We start from the raw sequence: 13,709 nt of genomic DNA on the forward strand, positions 1-13,709 counted from the left end.
TGATCTTAAGTAAACCATCATTTATTTTTTTTTAACCCTTGAAATTTTGACCTTTTTGTTTTAAGAACTTTGTTGTTATTTTTTTCTAGGTCATTAAAAAGTTTTTTGGGAGTCTGATTTATGCTAAATAAATAGATTAGTTTAGGTAATATTGTCATCTTATTATATTTGCTCGCCCTATCCGAGCATTTAATTTTTTCCAATTGGTTAGATAGACTTAATTTTGGTGAAAAGGGGTCTGTAATTTTGCTCATAAAGTTTCTGATTTTCCTTCAGATAGATTCCAATATTTTATATTTGAGTTACTTTAAATGAATTTCTTGTAACCTGACTGTTGGATTTTGTTAGTGATATATAAGAATGCTGATGACTTATGGGGTTTTTTTAAACCACAACTTTTAAAGTTGTTGATTATTTCTAATAACTTTTAGCAGAATCTCGGGGTTTCAATATACCATCGTCATCGGCAAAGAGTGATAATTTGGTTTCTCATTGCCTATTCTTATTCCTTTAACTTTTCTCAGCTCTTATTGCTATAGCTAGGTTTCTAATAAAATTAAATTAAATAGTAACCGTTTTGATTTAGGGGGCATTTTTACTAGATCTTTTGTGGGAAATGTTGCGTTTTTTGGGTCCATTTTTCATCCCATTTTTTAAAGGAATGGATTTATTTTATCAAATCTTTTCAATGGAGAGATCTTTTTTTAATTTGGAAACGGCCAATTAAGATATTTCCAATTTGAACCCCCCATTCCCCAACAAGGATTATCTTGGAGATGATTTTCGGTCTTTTTGCTAAATTTTATTTAAGATTTTAGCATCAATATTCATTAGGGAGATTTCTATTTTTTTTCTGTTTTCAGCCACCTGGTTTGGTATCAGTACCATGTCTGTGTCATAGAGAATTTGGAGGACCCTTCATTCCCTATTTTATGAAATAATTTATATAGCATTGGGCCAATTTTCTTTAAATGTTTGGAAAATTCACATGTAAACCATCTGGTCCTGGGGATTTTTCTTAGGGAGTTGTTTTTCCTGTTCTTTTCTTTTTTGAAATGGGACTATTCAACAATTTACCCTCCTCTGTTAGTCTGGGAAGTCTATATTTTTGGATGTCATCCATTTACTTAGGTTATAAATTTATTGGATGTTGAGAAAAAATTTATTATTTTCTAATTTCCTCTTATTGGTGGAAATTTCCTTTTCATTTTAAGACTACTAATTTATTTTTCCTCCCTCCTTTTTCTAATCAGATTTTCCAAATTATCTATTTTTATTTTTTCATAGAACCAACTCTTTTTATTAATTAGTTCAATAGATTTTTTACTTTTCAATATTTTTAATTTTCCTTTTAATTTTAAATTTTCCAATTTAGTATTTGATTGGGGGTTTTAATTTGGTCTTTTTGTTTTTTTTGCAAGTTTTGATCTTTTCTTTCTCTGTTTTATTCAATGTCAAGGATATAAATTCTCTTATTACCCTTTGCTTGCATCCTACAAATTTTTATGAGTCTCATCACAATCTTGGGAAATTTTAATTGTCTATAATTTTCTTCCCAATCATTTTTTAAGATGGGTTTTTTCCAATTACTTTTTGGTCTATTTCCCAATTTTTTGTTGAATGAGTTTTATTGCATCTGATTGAAAAAAAGCATTTACTATTTCGCTTTCTTGCATTTAATTTTAGGTCTTTATTCCTAATATATGGTGTTTTTGAATAGGTTCCATGAACTGCTGAGAAGAAAGGGTATTCCCTTCTTCCATTCAATTTTTCCAAAGATCCAAATTCCTAATTTTTCAATATTTTCTATTTACTTTTTAATTTCTTTCTTATTTGTTTTGTGGTTTGTTTGTCAATTTTAAGGTTGGATCTCCCTACTATTACAGTTTTGTTGTTATTTTTCTTGCAACTCTCTTCTTCACTTTAGGAAGCTGAGTGCCATACCACTTGGTGTATATGTTTAATATTGATATTGCTTCGGTTTATCCCTTTGAGGATGTAGTTTCCTTTCCTTTCTCTTTTAATTAGACAATTTTTACTTTTGTGATCTGGATAAGGATGGCCCCCTTTTTTTTGAGTTCACCTGAAGCATAATGTTTTGTCCAGCCTTTTACCTTTACTCAAGCCCCTGCTTTAAATTGTTTTGTAAACAACATATTGTGGGTTCTGACTTTTGATCCAGTTCGTTTCTGCCTCCTCTTTATGGGGAGTTCATCCATTCACATTTACAGTTGGTTACTAAATTTATTTCCTGCCATCCAAAACCCCCAGATTGTGCTTTACTTTTTGCCTCCCCAACCCCTCTTTTCCCTTTTAAACATTACCTCTTGTAAGATATATCCTTTATAACCCTCCCTCCCCCTTTGGTCTTTCCCCTTCCTTCCCATTATTTTTTCTTTTCCTTTCCTCCCCGTTTTAATGAGGCGGAGAGAATTTTCCAAACAAATGTCAATTATTTTTTCCCAAATTTGATGAGGAAGATTACACAATGTTCCTCCCTCAAATTCCCTAGAATGATAAGTTTCCAGCCTCTTGTGGGATGTGGCCCTTTTTATCCTCCTTCCCCACCTTGTTCTGCCACATCCCTTTTCCATATCATTCCTTTTTATGTTATATCAGTACAATCAAATTTTACATTATTTTTTTTGATATACAGAAATACAACCAAGAGTTTTTTTACCTTTTCTGCATCTCTTGAGTTCTATTCGAGATGAAATTTTTTTTTAATTCTGTTTTTTCTTCAGAAACAAATGGAATTCATTTGTTTCATTAAATGTCCATCTTTTCCCTGGAAGAAAATGCCAGCTTAGCTGGGTAGTTTATTCTTGGTGCATCCCGTTCTTTGCCTTTGAATATCTATTCCAGGCCCTTTTTTCCTTTAATGAGAGGCAAGATTGGGTGATCCATTGTCCCTCGGATTTAAAATTTTTTTTTTTGTTGAAAAATTTTTTCCCTTAATCTGATGTTCTGAAATTTTCCACAATATTCCTTTTTTTTTTTAGGGTTTCTTTCGAAGGTTTCGATGAATTTTTAATGCCTTTTTTACTTCTGATTTTAAATCTGGGCAGTTTTCTTTGATGATTTCTTGAAAATAGTTCAGGCCTTTTTTCATCATAGTTTTGGAAATCCAATCCCAGATTATTCTCCTAGATCTATTTTTTCCAAGTCTGTTTTACAAGTAGATAATTCTGGTTTTTTCCAGTTTGTCATTTTTTGTTTTTTTTACTGATTTTCTGTCTAAGATCATTAGTTTCATTTGTTCAGTTCTAATTTTTAAAAATTTTTTCTTATTTTTTTTTATTTTTTCTGTATATGTCAATTGAGTTTTGAATGTATTGTTTTGTCTGTGAATTTTTTTTCCATTTCATAATTTTTTTTTTTAGTGAATTATTTTTCCAACACAGATCCCCACTTTCTTGGTGTTCTTTGTCTTTCCAATTCATGGATCCACTTTTAGTGAATTCTTTTTTTTCCAACCCATTCTTACTTTCCCGATTTTTTATTTTTTCCAATTCCCAATTTGTACCTCCTGAATTTTTTAACTTTTCCTTGTATTTGGAAGTTGTTGCTCTTTAAGGCTTCTTTCCTTTCCCCATTTTCTTCTAACTCTTTTGAGACTTTTAATGGTTTCTTCTAGAGAGCATTATGTAAAGGAGGAAGCTGAGCTTTTGCTGTTTGAGGTCTTTCAGGTTTGCTGACCTGCTCTTTTTCTGCATAGAAGCTGTCAATAGTTCTTTTCATCTTTTTATTCAGAAAGCTTTGGGGTAGGTCTCCTAGGCAAAGTCCAGCCCCTCTGCAGAGCAGGGAAAGATTTAAACGGATTTCGGCCCGGGTTGGGAGGCCTGGGAGGTTTTCCCTTCCCCCAGGGTGGATTGCACGGCGTTCAAACTGCTTGAGGGTGAGGGGTTTGCGTTGCCCTTGGCTAGAGACAAGGGGTGAAATACGCCCCAGGCCAACCTTTGGGGACTGTGAGTATCAGCAGCTGACCGCAGACCGCAAACCCCGGAACTCTGCCCCAGTGTCTCCCCAATGCAAATCGGCCCTGGCCTATGGCCCCAAGCTGAGCTCCCACTAAGTTGGAGGTAACCCGGGTGGTCCGCCTGCAGGATCACAACTGCCCCAAGGAAAAAGCCCCTTGGGTTGGGGCTGCGCTTTTGGGGTCGCTTTCACCCTTTTGAGACTCTCCTGAACCAACTCCCCGCTGCCATCTCCCCCCTGGCCCCGAGCCAACCTTTTGGCGAGACTCAGATTTTCTTCGGCGGTGAGTTGTTCTACTTTTTCTTTACAATTGTAGCAGTCGACTATTTTTTGGGCTGATATAATATTGATAAAGAGGGAAAGAAGAGCTTAGAAAGTCGCGTGTGTCTTCTCCCCCATCTTGGCTCCGCCCCCCCCCCCAAAATCTAACAAATAAAACAAATGAAGTCTGCGTTTTGGCAGGGGGGGGTGGATGGTATTATCGAGCTTCCTCTACAGACTGCAGAGGGTACATACACCAAGACACTAGCAGGACACCAATGGCTGAACTGTGTCTGTGCTCTGAGTCTCTGAGACTCTGAGAGCATTTTGAGACACTATGGGTGGGTGTGGCTGGATCCTGAGAGACCCTGCCTTTTCGGGGTTATAGTCTTTACCCCGTGTTTTTAGCTTTTCTGCTTGTCTACTGGCTTGCCAGGGGAAAGTAGCCAATACTGTAGTAAAGCTCTTCTCACAGAAATGACTGAAATCACACTCTACTCCTCTTCTATCTGCTTATCTTTGAGCTGCTTGCCTGATTCTTTGTGCTGTGCTACAGTTGCCTGCTGACAGTTTGTGCCGGATGTATCCATCCACACCTATGAGTAAAAACAGACCTTTTCTGGTGAATTTCGAGGATATCTTCTCTTGGTAATTATTTGTGGGGTTTTTTTTTCAGTCAAGCACTAATTCCAAGGCTTGTAATGAGATAAACTATTCTGAGAGAAAAGACAAAGCTTAAGTAGATGTGTGTGTCCTTTCTGCCATCTTGACTGGAAGTCCAATAGTCAATAACTTCAATGATCTAGTGTTTGACAAACCCAAAGTCCCCAGCTTTTGGGATAAGAACTCAGTGTTTGACAAAAACTGCTGGGAAAATTGCAAATTAGTATGGCAGAAATTAGGCATTGACCCAACTTAACACCTTACACCAAGATAAGGTCAAAATGGATTCATGACCTAGGCATAAAGAATGAGATTATAAATAAATGAGAAGAACATAGCATAGTTTACCTCTCAGACCTGTGGAAGAGGAAGGAATTTATGACCAAAGAATAACTAGAGATTATTATTGATCACAAAATAGAAAATTTTGATTGTATCAAATTAAAAAGCTTTTGTACAAACAAAACTAATGCAGACAAGATTAGAAGGAAACAACAAACTGGGAAAACATTTTTACAGTCAAAGGTTCTGATAAAGGCCTCATTTCCAAAATATATAGAGAATTGACTCTAATTTATAAGAAATCAAGCCATTCTCCAATTGATAAATGGTCAAAGGATATGAACAAACAATTCTCAGAAGAACAAATTAAAACTATTTCTAGCCATATGAAAAGATGATCCAAATCATTATTAATCAGAGAAATTCCAATTAAGACAACTCTGAGATACCACTACACACCTGTCAGATTGGCTAGAATCACAGGGAAAGATAATGTGGAATGGTGGAGAGGATGTGAGAAAACTGGGACACTAATACATTGTTGGTGGAATTGTGAATACATCCAGCCATTCTGGAGAGTGATTTGGAACTATGATGAAAAAGTTATCAAACTGTGCATATCTTTTGATCCAACAATATTATTACTGTGTTCATATCCCAAAGAGATTTTAAAGAATGGAAGGGACCTGTATGTGTAAGAATGTTTGTGGCAGCCCTCTGTAGTGGCCAGAAAATGGAAACTGAGTAGATGCCTATCAATTGGAGAATGGCTGAATAAATTGTAGTATATGAATATTATGGAATATTATTGTTCTGTAAGAAATGACCAGCAGGGTGATTTCAGAAAGGCCTCAAATTACTTACATGAATTGATGCTGAGTGAAATGAACAGGACTAGGAGATCATTACATGCTTCAATAACAATACTATATGATGACCAATTCTGATGGACGTGGCCCTTTCAACAATGAGATGAACCAAATCAATTCCATAGAGCAGTAATGAATTGAACCAGCTATACCCAGCGAAAGGCCTCTGGAAGATGACTATGAACCACTACATAGAATTCCCAATCCCTCCATTTTTGTCCACCTGCATTTTTTATTTCTTTCACAGGCTAATTTATACTATTTCAAAGTTTGATTCTTTGTGTACAGCAAAATAACTGTATGGACATGCATACATATATTGTATTTAACTTATACTTTAATATATTTAACATATATTGGTCAACCTGCCATCGGGGGGAAGGGGTGGTGGAAGGAGTGGAAAAGTTGAAACAAAAGATATCAATGTCAATGTCAATGACAACTGTCAATGCTGAAAAATTATCCATGTATGTATCTTGTAAATAAAAAGTTATAGTAAAAAAAGAAAAACATTTCTATAAAATTCAAGTCATAAAAGAAAATATAGTTCTCCCACATTAAAGGAAATAAAAACCCTCAACAAAAATTAAGTTGAAAATAAAGAGACAGAGAGTGAAACAGAGAATGCTTCAATCTGTATTCAAACACAATCAGTATCTTCTTTGGTATGGATCAGATATTTCATCATAAGCTCTTCAGAGTAGTTGTGGATGATATTATTACTGATAACAACAAAGGCATTTATAGTTGGTCATCCCAGAACATACAATTACTTGGCATATATTATATTTCACTTTGTACATGGTGGACTCTCCAGGATTTTTTCCCCCGAAAGCACTTTGCTCATCATTTCCCAGAGAACAATAATATTCCATCAGAGAAATTTGGTTCAATTTGTTTTTATAATTCTTATTGCTCATTTTCCTTGCCAAGTACTCTGCTTTTAACTTTTTCTTAATGTGGGGCTCTGTTTCCAGGGTGGAGGGTGCAGTGTCCTAACTTTCAGGCGTTTTTTGCAACTGTTTTCAGAATTCCTTCCAGGAATCTGATCTTACACATTCTTTTTTGCCCTGGAGCTCATAGTTGTGCCCTCTCCACTATAACTGTAAGATCTAGGGTGCTGACCAGGGAGAGGAGAAGCAGGGATCGAGGCCTGAGACTCCACTGACCACTGACCAGAGCTGCCTGGGACTGACCACCTGACTCCCATCCTGTTGCCATAGACACTCTCTATTGACCTTCCAAATCTCCTTGGTGTCTTCTGAGAGATGCAGAAACCTCCAACACTGCTCTTGATTCACAGGTAACAATGCACTGATGCTGAGGTTTAGGCTAGTGTTGGAGCTGGGGCAGGCCTTCTCTGGAATTGCACACTGGGTTGCCATTATGGTTCCACAAATCTTTTCTGCTCATAGTCCAGCTCCTTTTTGGTATCTCAGAGATGAGAGAAGTCTTGAAATCATAAGTTTGCTGTTAATTTAGAGGTCAAGATGGACCAAGACTGGAGCTGTGTCGAGGGCTACATTTTGAACTTTCATCTTTTCTATTATGCTTCTAAATTGCTTTTGGCTGGAAAATGTTCTACTCTTTTTTTTTGAGTGTTCTGATGCACTAAAATTTAAACAAATTTTACCATTTTTAAAAATTTGGAGCAGTTTGAGGGAGAAGTTGGGCAAGGTCCTGCCTTTACTCTGACATCTTGACTTTTGGCCCCCCACCCCCAGCCTTTTACTTTTACTCTGTATGTATCTCAATGTTTCAAATGTGTTTCTTGTAAACAATGTATTGTAGGATTCTGTTTGCTAATCTACTCTGCTAGATGCTTATATTTTATAGGAGAGTCCACCCATTTCACAATCACCATTATGATTACTAGCTCTGTATTTCTTTCCACCCTATTTTCTCCCCTAGATATATACTTTTGTTATCTCTTTCCACTCTCTCCCTCTTTACTAGTGTTTTGCTTTTAAACCATCCTACACTCTACCTGCCCTACCTTCTATTACCCCTCCCATTTTCCCCCTTTCTCCTAGAGTCTGCCCTCCCTTCTATCCAGACCTTGCCTTTTCTTCCCCCCTTTTCTGCAATTTTTATATAATGTATGATAAATTTCTATACTCAACTGAATGATTGTTATTTCCTCTTTGAGCCAAAACTGATTATATTACGTTTCAGACAATGCTCATCTCTGTCCCTTCTTTCCCTGTTTTGTAATAGGTCTTTTGTACCTCTTCATGTGATATAATTGATCCTATTTTACCTCCCCTTCCTTCTTCTTACAATACAATCCTTTTTTCATCTCAATGTCTTTTTCTTTGATATCATCACATCATAGTCCATTGACAACTATATCTTCTGTCCATGCAATGCTCCCCTATAAGTGATCCAATAACAGATACAGTTCTCAAGTTACAGATATCATTTTCCATCTAGGGATATAAATAGTTTAACATTTAAATGACATTTTTTCCTGTCCGCCTTTCTACATTTTTCTTCAGTTCTCTGTTTGAAGATCGAATTTTCTGTTTATTTCTGGTTTTTCAATAGAAATGGTTGAAAATCTCTTAATTCATTGAAGATTCATGCTCTTTGATAGATGGTTCTTAGTCTGATAATTAATTCTTGTTTGTAACCCCAGATCTTTTCCTTCTGGAATATGGTATTTCAAGCCTTTTGATCCTTATTGTAGACACTACCAGATCTTGATAATTCTGAGTGTTGCTCAATAATATTAGATTTTTCCATTTCCAGATGGAAATTCTACTATTCTACTAGTCTCAGCAATACTTCTTGAGAATCATCATCATTGATGTGTTTACTTCTCCTGCTCTCACTATCCTCTAAACTCTTTGAAACCTGGCTTCCTAAAGTTCTTTTCTCAAACTTTATTCTACTTGATCTCTCTGTAGCATTATAGAGTATTGAAAATATTCTCTTGGGTATTCATTCGTCTTTTTTTTTTAAAGCTCAAACTGTTTCCCTTTTATTAAGGTCCAATTAAATATACAGAGTGGGACTCAATAAAGAAAAAGATGTTCAAATATTTTACCATCAGCATCTGCAGGTAAATGTGTGTGTATAATCAAGTAGCATTACCAATCAATCCTTAGGAAGCTCATCCACAAGACTGTATGCTTTGTCTAGGCCCAATTCCTCTGGAATAGAGATTCCCAATTCATCTAAAGTTGGTCTAAATTCCTAGATAGTATATGGGTAGATTTCCTTATGAGGTCCTGCTTTGTCCTTTACAGCCTCTAGAATGCGAACTGTACTAGCAAAATCATCTAACTGTCTGCATGCCCTCAAAGCAGCATCAATGATTTTGGGTTCTGGAATCAGGTCATAGCCAACCAATGTATTCATTCCTTTTCGTAATTCCCAGACATCAAGATCTGGTTTGTTGAAGTATGTCACCCAGCAAGCATCAAACTCTTCATCTGTCTCATGAGACCCATGGGAATAGCAGCGAACTGAATGGATAGCAGCAGCGGCGGGAGAAGAGGATGACAGGGAAGAAGGGGTTGCAGCTCGGCTTCAGAAGCAGGACCCGCAATGAAGTGGAACAGCGGCGGAGAACGGAGGCCAGCATGGTGACCTCAGACGAAGGCAATGGACTGACCAAGCCACTGATTGCCAACTGCCGGATATTCATTCTTCTTTAAGAAGATGTTGTTCTTTGATGATCCTCTTATCTATCAGCATTCTTCAGTTTCTTTTGCTGGTTTTTGATTTATGTCATACCTAATAGCTATAAATGTTTTTAAAACTATGTCATCAATTGTCTTATTTTTTCACTCTTTACTACATTACTTGGTAAGCCCATAAACTCCTTTAAGCTTAACCATCATCTCCATACAGATCTGATTCCTAGATTTATATATCCAGTCTAATTATCTCTTCTGAAATTTAGTCCTATGACATCAGTTTTTTTAATTGAATTTCATAGAGCTGTATCAAACTCAATATATCCAAAAGAAAACTCATAGCCTTTCTCCCAACCCTTCTCTTTTCCTATTGTCTCTATTACTATGAAGAGCAGCAATATACTCTCAATTACCCAGACTTATTATCCTTAAATCTTCACCCTTAGTAATCCCACATATTCAATTTATAGTCATATCTTGTCGTTTTTATCTTCAAAACATTTTTAGTATAGCTTTTCTCCTTTCCTCTTCTCACATAATTTTATCCTATTTTACACTATTTTGACTTATTATCTACAAAATAACAACAATTTTCTAATTAATTGCCTGGCCTGAGGTGTCTCTCCACACCAATCTACTTGGTTGCCAAATTGATTTTTCTAATCTGCAGGTACAATTATTTCACCTCATATTTCTATTCAATAAATTCCAATTCTTTCATGTTCCAACAAAAATACTTCTGTTTAACATTCAGTTAATGGTTTAGTTCACTAACTAGACTTTCCATATAATTTCAGTTTTCTTACATATTGCTTTCCTCCTTGTATTCTATGATATAGTCAAAGGCCTCCTTTCTTTTCCTCTAATATAACACTGCATCTTTAATCTCAGTTCCTTTGCCCTACTTATATATGATGCATGAAAGCTCTATCCATTTATCAGTATTTTTTAGTTTTCCTGTCTGCTTTCAATACTAAAAAACAATGTTACTTTCTACAAAAAGGCTTTTCATAGCCCCTCAGTTACAAATGAATGCCCTCTGATATTACTCTTCATATACTCTTTGTCATTAATGTGACTATTAATCTATGTTTTCTCTCATATTGAAATGTGAAGTCCTTGAAAAGAGGACCTAATTTTACCATTCTTTTTGCTATTATCTATGCACAGTAATATCTGTCCTATAAAATGCACTTAATAAAATTTTTGTTGACTGTCAACTGACAGGGGTTAGAGCTAAAAATGATTCAAAATTGAAACAATCCCTATTATCAAGGAACTTACAATTTATTGGAATAAACAGACTGAGACATGTAATTATAATAAGTAAAAATGTGACAGGAAAAGAGGAAGTGTGACTAACCAAAGTAATTTAATGATATTAAGAAAAACTAAGAAATACTTTCAAGTAGATTATATCCTCTGTGTTGAATTTACTTTTTTTTTTAATCATGCATGGTTGAAAGTCATGTAGGCATTGATGATCTGCATTTTTGTATCAATAAATTTATATTTGTTAGTTACCTAATGCATTCCAGGTATTGTGCAAAGCATCATTGCTGGGATGCTGATGATCTTATAGATCCATTTGAATTTTTGATTTATGTTTAAAACATTCATGGGCTACTCTATTCTTTAAAAAAACAATGCAAAACAAAAACAATTCAATTACTTATGCTTATATTGTTCAAAAATGATTTCCCAATTAATCCAGTGGGGCTGAATGGAAAATTATATCACCTCTACTGATATTAATGGTTTCTTGGTTTTGAAACAGTATTTCTCCTTCTGGCTCAGAAATCCTGGAATGTCAGAATACTTAATATATCAGAGCTCCAAAGGATCTTAAAGGCCATCTAGTAAAACTCATACATAAATAAGAAACTTCATTTTAGCACACTGAACTTATAGCTTTTGCAAGAAGTTTAGTTCTTCTAAGGGAAACCCTCTACAAAATAAAACAGCCCATTTCAGTTTTGGATAGCTTAAATTGTAAAGCGTTTCTTCCATTTATCAACTTTAAATGATTAGTTTTCATCTTATCACTATTTTCTCCTCTGTCCCCCAGTACCCAAATGTTAACAAAAAGAAAAAAAAATGAAAAGAAATTCATAGCAAGTCCATATAGAAGACAAATATATTGCCATGTTTATTCAAAAATATGCTCATTTTGCACCTTGATTACATAATCTTTCAGAAGGTACATAGGGTGTTTCAATAGTCATATACTTTAATTTTGCTTTTTTTTTATTAACCAGAGTTCTTGTTCTTTTTTTTTTTTTTTCATTCCCAATGTTACTGTTATTTGAAGGAGGTGCATGTGTGATTGTTTTTTGGACAGCCATCACAAAACTGGTCAAAGACCAAGTCCAGAGTCTGGATTCTTGAGTCTCAAGTTTTCTCTGTATCTGTGGCTGAGAGACTTCTGTCTCTTAGACTCCCTTAAATACATCAATACAATTACATCACTATAGCACATTGAGCATGAACAAACTTTTAGGAGAGCCATTATGTCACCATATCATATTAAGTATATGTTTAGAGAACCATTATCTCACACTGAGTAGATGCTTAATTATAAGAACCCTGCTGTCCTTAATTCAAGTACACCTTTTTAGAGTTCTGGCCCTCTACAGTTATTGTGTAATTTGTTCTGCCCACTTTAATCTGCATCATTTTTTAGTTTATAGAGATATTCCTAAGTTTATTAAAAAAAACTTTCATATTTTATCAATAATATTCCATTCCATTCATATAATACAATATATTCAGTTTTTTTAATAGTTCCATCTTTAATTTCCAGTTTAAGAATTAGCTTCTCTGCCTCTAAATCTCTGTCTCTCCATCTGTCTCTGTCTCTGTCTCTGTCTCTGTTTCTCTCTCTTTCTCTTTATTTCTCTCTCTCTCACACACACATACAGGAAAAAATATATATATACACATTCATACACACACACACACACACACACACACACACACATATATATATATATATATATATATATATATATAATTTACATATTGGTCCGCTTTTTCTTTCTTCAACTTTTACGAGTATAAGCCCATTGTTATATCTGGGTCAGGAGGGAACAGTTACTTTTTAGACATCATCTAAATGGCAATCTAGAATGGCTAGACCATTTCATAACTCTCCCAAGAGTGCATTATTGTATCTATTTTTCTTCAGTTACTGCAATAATTATTATTTTTGTTTTTGTCATCTTTACTAATGTGACATGTACAGCATTGTTTTAATTTGAATTTTCTCTATTAATTATTTGCAACATTTTTGATATGGTTATTACTACTTTGGAACTCTTCCTTTGCAAATTGCCTACTCATATTTTTATTATTTATGGAAGAATGACTCATTTTATATATTTAAATTAATTCCTAATATGTCTTGGACATAAAACTTTATCAGATAAACATATCACAAATACCCTCCCCCCAGTTAGCAATTTACCTTCTTCTTTTTAATTGACATTGTGCAAAAAGAAAGAAAACATTTCAATTTGATTCAACTAGAATTGCTAATTTTGCCTTCTGTGATTTCTCTATCCCTTATTTGATCATAAATTTTTTCTTGTATTTATATCTGCCAACATTTTCTTCCTTTTCCCTCTAATGTATTTATATCAAGTTGAAGTCTGCCATCATTCAACTGGAATGGCCACCTTACCTATTCCTCATTTGAAATTCATTAAAACTCTATAAAAACTATCATCAGAGAAAGTTTCCCCTAATGCCTACAATGTAATACAACTTCCTTTTCTTTGGATTCCTGTAATATTTTATTAGGACACATCACATCTGCCTAGTACAATTGAATGAAAGATGAAAATAAGGAGAATAATTAAGAAGCTATCTATTTTTCTTAGCCCCTTACTAGATTGCAACCTCCTTTAGGGAAGTCATACTGTATGGAATTTGTCTTTGGATTCCCTCGGTGCCTACTACATTGCTTTTCACTTTAGGAAATACTCAATTATTTTTTTGAATTGAAGACTAT

General features: G+C 34.8%; 1 pseudogene; it reads right to left on the reverse strand.

Moving 5' to 3' along the window:
- Positions 1–9,084: 9,084 nt before the first annotated feature.
- Positions 9,085–9,720, reverse strand: LOC100924026 (annotated as a pseudogene).
- Between the last annotated feature and the right edge of the window lie 3,989 nt (positions 9,721–13,709).

The sequence above is a fragment of the Sarcophilus harrisii genome, chromosome 1 (assembly GCF_902635505.1).
Source record: "Sarcophilus harrisii chromosome 1, mSarHar1.11, whole genome shotgun sequence".
In the NCBI taxonomy this organism is placed as follows: domain Eukaryota; kingdom Metazoa; phylum Chordata; class Mammalia; order Dasyuromorphia; family Dasyuridae; genus Sarcophilus; species Sarcophilus harrisii.